At 41.9% G+C, this 10,428-nt stretch overlaps 1 pseudogene; it reads right to left on the minus strand.

Moving 5' to 3' along the window:
* Positions 1–6,237: 6,237 nt before the first annotated feature.
* LOC145407630 (5S ribosomal RNA) lies at positions 6,238–6,356 on the minus strand (annotated as a pseudogene).
* Positions 6,357–10,428: the final 4,072 nt, after the last annotated feature.

Here is a 10,428-nt window from a genome sequence, read left to right on the forward strand (position 1 = left end):
CGCGTCGCAACCCACGGGGACAGAAGAAGAACTATAAAGATCATTTAAGGACAACCCTGAAGAAGTGCAACATGATACCAAAAGATCTCGAAACCAATGCCTCTGACAGAAAACAATGGCGAGCCGTACGCAGCTAAGGAACTATTCATCTAGAAGAAGCTTGGAACTTGTCCAGAGAAGGGCATAAACAAAGGAGGCACAACCAAAACAGAGTTCTCCCATCAAACCCAGACTTGACATACCAACTGCGTGGCAAAGTATGTGTATCCAGAATTGGTCTGCAGCAGTCTTACACGTTGGCACCAAAGACAGAGAAACACACCAACATACCGTAGTAAGTATAGCAGCCGTCGTCTTCTGTAGTAGAAGGACAGCTTTAAGTAGGTTTAAGTAAGTGTGTGAGTTGGTTTGTGAGTGTTGGTAATAATGTTTCTGAGATGGTTTGTAAATGTTGCTAACAGTGTTTGTGAGTTGGTTTGTGAGTGTTGGTAAAAGTGTTTGTGAGTTGGTTTCTGAGTGCTGGCAATACTGCTCGTGTTAGTTGGTTGGTGAGTGTTGGTAATAATGTTTGTGAGTTGGTTTGTGAGTGTTGGTAATAATGTTTGTGAGTTGGTTTGTGAGTGTTGGTAATAATGTTTGTGAGTTGGTTTGTGAGTGTTGGTAAGTGTTTTTGGGTTGGTTTGTGAGAGTGATGATGGTGGAGCTAAGAAAAGGCACGTTGTGAATTTTGTGAATGTTGGTGATGTTTATGAGCTGGTTTGTGAGAGAAGTAGTAGCTGCAAGCTCAGGTTCATTTGAACGTGAACCATGTTGACTGCAAGCTGATTTTACCCTATTCCTCCAGTCCACTATCCTCCTTTCATGGGATAGGGAGAGATGTGAGAGACATTTGTACTGTATTACTGGGTAGAGAAGCCGACCATTTATATAGCTGACTTCACATGAAGGCGACTCACTCCAGCATCAACACCGCTGATGATTGAGTCAAGGGGCTGATATTACCGAGCTGGTTTGTTAGTGCTGGTGACAATGTGTGTGAGTTGCACTGCGAGATTGTTACTGAAAGAGCCAATGCGTGACATTCTTACTGGCCTAGAAGGCTTCGTAGCACATCTTCCTTAGCGGTTTATTTTGTACTTGCAGGGGTTCCTGGCATTGCCAGGGTAAAACTGTATGGTCGTGGAAACAGAATTGCCTGGGACCCTAGATAGCCATAATCCCGGTGGACAAGACCCCGGGATGCCACATTGCTCACTGAACCTATGTTCTTCCTTGGGTCTATATCCCTCGAGATTTATTCCCCATGGACCTATTTCTACCATGGACTTACTTTCCCATTATCCACCTCAACTCTCCCATCTACCGTACTCACTCACCAACCCCCTGATTCTACCCATCCACCCATTTATAATCCCACGCACCTTGAACACTCAATCAATCACACTCACCCACCAATCCTGCCTACCCACTCATCCAAATACACTGCCCAACCAAACCCACCCAACCCTGTCCACCCACCGCACCCACCCTGCCCTAATAAACTCGCCCTCTCACGCTCGCCCACTCCACCCACCCTGGTCCTCCACATTCACCCATCCACTCAACCCTGCCCACCTACCCAACCCCCCTACCTACCACACAAATCTGTCGACCATCCGACCTGTTGTATTTGTTTATCAAACCCAGTCTGTGACTGAGCAGACCCATCAACTATAGGTAAGCAACCGCCCCTACAGAGCCATCCCGTGCAGTTAACTGATGTTCCTTCGTAGTTAACACTGCCTTGTCAGAGCGAGGTGCTGGGAAAAGTGTGAAGGTTTGGGTCTTGCGTAGATGCCGCAGTTGTGTCCACATTATAGCAGACACCATAACAAACTTTCCTTCACCCCGTAACTTGCATGTGTATGGTTACCATCCAGTGATATAAATGCCGTCCTGGGTTACATGAAACCATTTACCTTGTCACTCAGTGCAGACACCTGAAGTTGAAAGAAGAGTAATAAAAAGTAACGGGGAGGAAAGAGAAAAGCAGGATGACAGGAAGGCAGACACAAAGAATAAGAAGTAGGCAGAACTTCATCAAGTGAGTGGATAATGGTCGCCATCACCTACCAACATCCCATCTGTTGTAGCTAATAATGATATGGTAGTAGAAGTTAAAAACAACTCGCTGGTGATTGACTATAATGTTTACATCATGTTGAGATCATTATTAAGCTTCGACATATAAATGGTGAAGCTTTTTGTTTTCGTCGGTAGTAGTATTTTTTTCTTTGCACTTTTTTGCTTCGATGTTGATGATATTCTACATGAAGGTACCCTAGGGTGAACGAAGTCCTTCTGCCAAATATAAATGATCTCGACCTAATTTTAAAGGCCATATACTCATTTTCATTCAAAAAATTGCATATTTCAAATTGAAACACCTCAGAAACCATTTGAGATACAGGTATTTCATTAAAAATCCTGTGATAAAAACGTTTCCTGAATAATTCTGGCTTAATATTTTGCCATTTAGCCTAGTGGAAAGTACCGAATTTAAATCTGCTCAGTGTTTTCTTTGCAACACGTTTTAGAGAAAACCACGAAAGCTTTAAAGCTATACCGGTACCTATTCAGATATATAGCTATGGTCCCTCTTATGATCTAAAAGGAATATGGTTATTAAGCATACAGTTAAGACAAAAGTAAAATTTACACATTAGTTCTTCGACATCTTTGTCTTCAGATCCCTTGTTGATGTTACACAAGAAATTACTTTAGGGTCTTAAGATCTTGTTGATATTACACATGCCTTATATGCAATCATTAATAATGGCGAGGCTTTCATATTGTGGCTGCACACCAAGTATAGGTAATTAGTATCTAATTAGTTCTAATCTAGGCCATCAGGGGCGTCACTTAGGCAATCGTAATGCACGCAATTAAACTCGTCGTAGATAAGTTACACCTGTTAGAGCTGCCATCAGAGTACTGAATGGATGTCCCTCGATTTCCATAAAAAACAGACAGACATTCTCTTTACACACACACACACACATATATATATATATATATATATATATATATATATATATATATATATATATATATATATATATATATATATATATATATATATATATATATATATATATATATATATATATATATATATATGGAGCCACGGTGGTAAAGTGTGGGTTTTCGTACAGTGAAGAACGAGGGTTCGCGCCCCGCCAGGGTAATAAACTTTGGGAGCGTTCTTCATGCCATGTACTGCATTGGCGGACACAAGGGGTGCTGTGGTGGAACCAGTGTCACACACTGTAAAGTATGTTTGCACCCAGTCAGCTTACGAGGGCCGAATACACTTGGTTCACAGACTACACACACATCCAAAGCCACTTCAACACAACAATTACAATTACAAGCACTTCTCACCCTACACATGGTCTCTACCAGACAGCCTAAGCCACTTGGTTGAGGTGCATTTGCTGTATCGTCCCCACTTCGGTCGAGATAGGCCGGTCCTGTAGTGGACACTCAAACGGCTGATGAGTTGAGATGATCAATCTATCTATCTATTGCCCGACGCCTCAATCCCGTTTGGGGTGGCCACAAACAAATCGCCTCCAGGTCGCCCTGTCCCCCGCCATTTCACTGCCCTGCTTCCAACTCACACTCCCCTCTCTCATATACCTCTCCATCCCATCCCTCCATCTCATCCTTGGCCTCCCCCTCCCTCTTCCCCCCCTCCACCTCACTCACATACACTCTCTTCGTCAGTCTTTCACCCTCCATCCTCTCCACATGGCCAAACCACCTCAGTGTGTTCCTCATAACGCTTCCTATCACAATCACATCCACACCACAACGGTGATGTTATATATATATATATATGTACACCTTGTATATAGTCTGCACTTTAGGGTGATTGCTATGGTCGAATTCTTCTCTTTAATGCTGAGGCTAAGCACTTCGAAAACTGCCACGAATGATTAATATATATCCGTAGTTATGGGTGGGGGTATTAATTTTTGTGCACAATTTTAACATACTTAATTTTAACTCTGCCAGTGAGGTTATGTTTTCACCCCTGTCCGTTTCTTTGTTTGTTGGTTGGTTGGTTTGTGGGCAAGATTACACAAAAACTGCTGGACGGATTTCCACGAAACTTAGTAGAATAATGGGCCTTGGCCCAGAACAGACTCTAATAAATTTTGGTGCGGATCGGATAAAGGTGCGGATCCATTTTTTTTTTTAACTTTAACATTGCCAGATATGGCATTTTTCGATATTTTCATAAATTTTTCAGTGAATATTGCATGGATCTTGATGAAAAAAAAAAAATCAGGCATATTTAGGATGTTCATATCTACGAATGTGTACAGTTTGGTGCGGATCCATTAAAAAATCCGGATCTAACAGATTTAACACACGGCGTCCTGTCGACGTGAATTAACGGTCACATGTTTTGTCACTGCCAATCCCGTCGACGTACATAAATGCGATCAATTGCAAGGTCCCTAATTTGCACAACTTTCAATTTTTGCGAGTGATTTTTGGTACGTATACACAGGACACCTTCCTCTACAAAATGCCAGGCAGGGACAATGCCTTACCCAGCATGACCTCCTCCCCCCCCCTGCATGCCATTGTCTCAGCAATTCACCTGTTATCAGTGACCTGGCCAGTAAAGCCATGTCATGCCACGGTACGAAATTCAGGGCCAGAGTGATTCCCCAATCGATGACAATGTGGAGGACAAACTTTACATAGGATTAGAGGAAGAAACAGTCAGAAATGATGATCAGGTAATGTGGCAAAAAAAAGTCAGGTATGGTGATGAGTTAGTGAGTGAAATAATGCTTATAATGCCTATATTACTGTTTGAAAACCAATATACTCTCGTACTACATATATATTCGTACCAAGTAAAGAAATACTGTTTATGAGTGGTGTGAAATAGTTACCCTCCCATAGAACTCGTTTTCTTTGGTGCCAGCCTGTTAGAAAACCCAGTAAGGTAGGGAGGTACTGGTACCTGGATCGAGTATTTTAAACCTCAGGTGAGCGATATCTCTATGAATTTTCGATGTTTCTCACCAAAAGCGGAGGTTTGAGCCAAATAAAATTTTTTCCAAAAATGGTCGGGATTGGGGGGAGTCAGTGGTGGAAAAGTGGTCGGGATGGGGCAGGTTAAATATGCTTTTATAGGGGAGTAGTCTTTTTGCAGCTCCATGCTGGGCCTTGGCGGAGGTATGCGCTCTATTGAGCGCCATTCTAGTTTTTTATTATTTTTCTTCGATAACATTACATATCATATTCCGCAGAAATGCAGCGGGCCGTTTCCATGGAGTTCCATATCTCTGGAGAGAGAGGGGGGGAGGCGAGGGGGCGTTGCATTTCTCCAGTCCGATGTTACTTTACTGATGCTACGGAGAGAATATTTTATTCAGAAGAAAATGGTTGGTAGTTTTGTTGGTGGTGGTGATGGAGGTGATGGTAATTGGGATGATGGTGGTTGTTTATTTTGTATTAATCATCATTGTCTTACTTTTATCTTACTTCCATACGTTAAAGGTTGTAGACACCAAAGGACCTACCCAAAGAAGTTACTTGCATATTACTGAAACGTGGCGCCCGGTGGTACAGTGGTAGCGTGTGTGTTTCGTACACGGGTGGATCAGGGTTCACACACCGCCAGGGTAATAAACTTTGGGAGTGTTCACCCGGCCATGTACTGCATTGGCGGACACAAGGGGTGCTGTGGTTGAACCAGTGTCACTTACTGTAAAGTATGCTTGCACCCAGTCGGCTTGCAAGGGCCGATTACACTTGGTTCACAGACTACACACACATCCAAAGCCACTCCAACACTATAATTACACTTACAAGCACATCTCACCCTACATACAATCTCTGCCAGACAGCCTAAGCCACTTGGTGGAGATGCATTGGCTGCATCATTCCGACTTCGGCTGGGATAGGCCGGTCCTGCAGTGGATACTCAAATGGCTGATGATGATATATATGATATATATATATATATATATATATATATATATATATATATATATATATATATATATATATACTGTATATATATATATATATATATATATATATATTCATTCATTCATTGCCAGATGCCATGTGTCCCAAACGGGGTGGCCAAGGGCTTAGAGTTAATTGCTTTACAGGGAGGGACACTAATCCTCCACCAACCCCACCTGACACGTAGGAAGAACGTTATGCCAACAGCATCTGGTGTTCCCAGGCGGTCACCCATCTAAGTACTAACCAGACCCAACGTTGCTTAACTTTGCTGATCGGATGGGAAGTGGTGTACTCAATGTGGTATGGCCGTTTTATATATATATATATATATATATATATTCAGCTGTTTGAGTATCCACTGCAGGACCAGCTTGTCCCGACCAAAGTCGGGACAATACAGCCAATGTATCTCTACTAAGTGGCTTAGGCTGTCTGGTAGAGACTGTCTGTAGGGTGAGAAGTGCTTGTAAGTGTAACTGTAGTGTTGGAGTGGCTATGGATGTGTGTGTAGTCTGTGAACCAAGTGTAATCGGCCCGTGCAAGTCGACTGGGTGCAAGCATACTTTATAGTAAGCGACACTGGTTCAACCACAGCACCCCTTGTGTTCGCCAATACAGTACATGGCCAAGTGAACACTCCCAAAGTTTATTATCTTGGCGAGGCACAAACCCTGGTTCACCCGTGTACGAAACCCACACTCTACCACCGTACCACAGAGGCTCTTACTCTACCACTGTACCACAGAGGCTCTTATATATATATATTATATACCTTTAACATTCTCTTATATATATATATATATATATATATATATATATATATATATATATATATATATTTAATACTCTCTTCAAGGCAATCTGTTCCTTTTTAACCCACCCCATCCCGACTTTTTCTGGGCAGTGGTACGCCCCAGTCCCGACATTATTGGACCTTTTTTTTTTTTTGGCTCAAACATCCGCTTTTGGTGAGAAACATCGAAAATTCATAGAGAAATCACTCACCTGAGGTTTAAAATACTCGATCCAGGTAGGAGTACCTCCTTACCTTACAGGGTTTTCTATCAGGCTGGCTGCAAAGAAAACGAGTTCTATGGGAGGATAACTATTCTACACCACTCATAAACGGTATTTATTTATTTATTTGGTACGAATTTATATTTAGTACGAGAGTATATTGGTTTTCAAACGGTAATATAGGCATTATAAGCATTATTTCACTCACTAACTCATCACCATTCCTAACCTTTTTTTTTGCCACATTACCTGATCATCATTTCTGACTGTTTCTTCCTCTAATGTTTGTCCTCCACATTGTCATCGATTGGGGGATCACTCTGGCCCTGAATTTCGTACCGTGGCATGACATGGCTTTACTGGCCAGGTCACTTATAACAGGTGAATTGCTGAGAAAAAGTCATGCAGGGGGGGGGGAGGAGGTCATGCTGGGTAAGGCATTGTCCCTGCCTGGCATCTTGTAGAGGAAGGTGTCCCGTGTATACGTGCCAAAAATTACTTGCGAAAATTGAAAATTGTGCAAATTAGGGACCTTGCAATGTTGCCGCGTTAATTTACGTCTCCAGGATATGAGTGCACATCATGTAAGGACGTGAATTCACGTCTCCGGGACGGGGCAGGTTAATATCGACACGCTTTGCATCATTTCAAGCATGAATACATCTGTACGACACTGTGGTATTGTGTAAAGAATATATCTCTGGAATAATGAGGTGATATGTGCAAAATTAATCACCAAGGTACTTTGCGAAGTGTACAGAAAAAATCGCTTGGCTACTGTGGTTTTATGCAGAGAATAAATCTCTGGGATACTGAGGTGTTATGTGCAGAATAAATCTCTGTAATACTGAGGGATTATGTGCAGAATAAGTCGCTGGAATATAGAATAAATCTCTGGGATACTGAGGGATTATGTGCAAAATAAATCTCTGGGATACTGAGGTGTTATTTGCAGAATAAATTGCTGGGATACTGAGGGATTATGTGCAGAATAAATCGCTTGGATACTGAGGTGTTATGTGCAGATTATATCCGTAGCATGCTGAAGTGCAATGTGCAGAATAAATTGCAAAGAAGGATGTTTTACGAAATCTCCAAAGTTGCTGGAAACTTACCCTTGGAGCTTGTGTTACGCCTTTTGAAATGACAGGGCTTGTCAGTTCCTTTGCGAGTTTGTGAGTTATATGTGAGTTTCTTTGTGAGAGTGTACGTGGTGGGGGACGTGTGTTGCCGCAAGAGTTTGTTTCTTAGTTGAACGGGTGGAAATATGATGGAGTTTTGAGAGACTGAGTCTCCTTGAATTTTTTATACACTTCTATAGAGGAATGGCACTTCACTGACTCATGCACCATCGTGCTGACTCATATACCCTCTCACTGATTCATACACCTTCACACTGACTCATACACCATCACACACTCATACACCCTCACACTGACTCATGCACCATCGTACTGACTCATACACCATCGTACTGACTCATACACCATCACACACTCATACATCCTCACACTGACTCATACATTCTCACACTGACTTAGGCACCATCACCCTTACTCAAACACCCTCTCCCTGACTCATACTCCATTACACACACTCATACATCTTCACACTGACTCTTACAACCTCACACTGACACATACACCCTAAGACTGACTCATACACCCTCAAACTGACCCATACACCCACACACTGTTTCATACACCCTTAAACTGGCTCATACACAATCATACTTACTCATACACCTTCGCATTGGCTCATACACCTTCACACTGACTCATACACCATCATATTTACTCATGCACCCTCACATTGACTCATACACCCTCATCCTACCACGTACACCGTAGAACTGACTCATATTGCCTCACACACGCATTAAACTGACTTATTTCTTCAAGTGAAAGATGTTGTGGCAGACTGTTGGATGATGGAATTTGTGAATTGTTTTAAGAGTTTGTTTGTGATGAATTTAAATGCTGGGATGCTTTGATTCAGGTAAAGGTTTGGTAGCAAGTACTGTGGGATCATAAAAACTGGCAAGGATAACAGATAAAACCATTGATAATGAGCATAAAAATAAGGAACACTGTATCAGAGTTTTTAATCATGTAATGGACAAGGATTTCTTGCAATGAAGGGATTTAAAAAATTCATAAGTAAATTTCAGCTGTACAGTTGCATTTACAGTCACGTCCAAACTCTTGGTACTTCCCTGGCTGGTAAGAAGTGTAAGTAGGAGTGTTCGGTAATGCCTGAACGAGGCACTATGACAATACTAAGAAATACCACTCTCCAAGACCATATCCACACCAAATTCTTGATGCGCAGCTTACGGGGAAGGACAGGAGTTTTTGCATCACTGAAACCCATACGAATGACCTTACGGAAGCAGGTGGGTGCATACGAAAACTTCTATGGGTCAAAGTGATGCAGAACTCCCTCACGAGGTAGCACACATCTGGTATGGATGTAGGCAAACGGTGTTTCTTTCACACTTACCTTTCAATCTTTTCTTCCACACTCTACTAACCTCCCTCCCCCTTCCATCAGATATAACACTGACCTAGATTATGATCTGGCAAATGCCCCACAACACTCCAAAACTTCAGCAAGCGGTGCATCATCTCCAATAGTACTTAAACTTCCTAGGACCCTGGCTCAAACAAAATAGATTTACTGCTTCACAACCTGAATCATCTAGCAGACCAGCCCCAACTGTAAATATTCTCAGTAAAACAGTGACTTAGACAAAACAGAATGACTGCCTCACCACTTAAATCAACAACCACCCTCTTCTCTTCAGACAGACATGATTCTTGAACATACCCCCAAATTACACTCTTTAACCAAACACACTCACTTATTCTAGGTCTTATTCTACTTTGGACAGACATGAACTTTTCTCAACATACAAGCAACATCATTTAAATGTACCTAGTAAAGACGATGCCTTGAAAACACTCTCTAGCACTACCTTTGGACGTCAAAAGGATTTTCTTAAAACAATCTATAAACAACTCATTAAACGACATTTAATTACTATAGGGTAAACTCAGCTCCTGCAAGCACAAAAAAGTTTTAAAAGCGCAAAACAAAACCTTATGAATAATAACAAGATGTCCAAGACAATTTATAACTAAAATAAGAAATAAATTCAACTAAGGATCCTATTAATACGGGAGGGACACAGGGGATTGATTGATCTCAAGACCCATCCCACACGTGCAACTTTATGTTGCGTGACCCCCACCACAGAGTAACAGTATAACAAAAAACTGTCCAGCACTACACAAAAGGCCCCAATAACATTCCTCCTCCTTTATCGAACACCACATTTCACAAACACATACATAAACAGCCACCAGA

The sequence above is a fragment of the Coenobita brevimanus genome, chromosome 73, assembly GCF_032717465.1.
Source record: "Coenobita brevimanus isolate Jiangsu-jjx chromosome 73, ASM3271746v2, whole genome shotgun sequence".
NCBI classification, from domain to species: domain Eukaryota; kingdom Metazoa; phylum Arthropoda; class Malacostraca; order Decapoda; family Coenobitidae; genus Coenobita; species Coenobita brevimanus.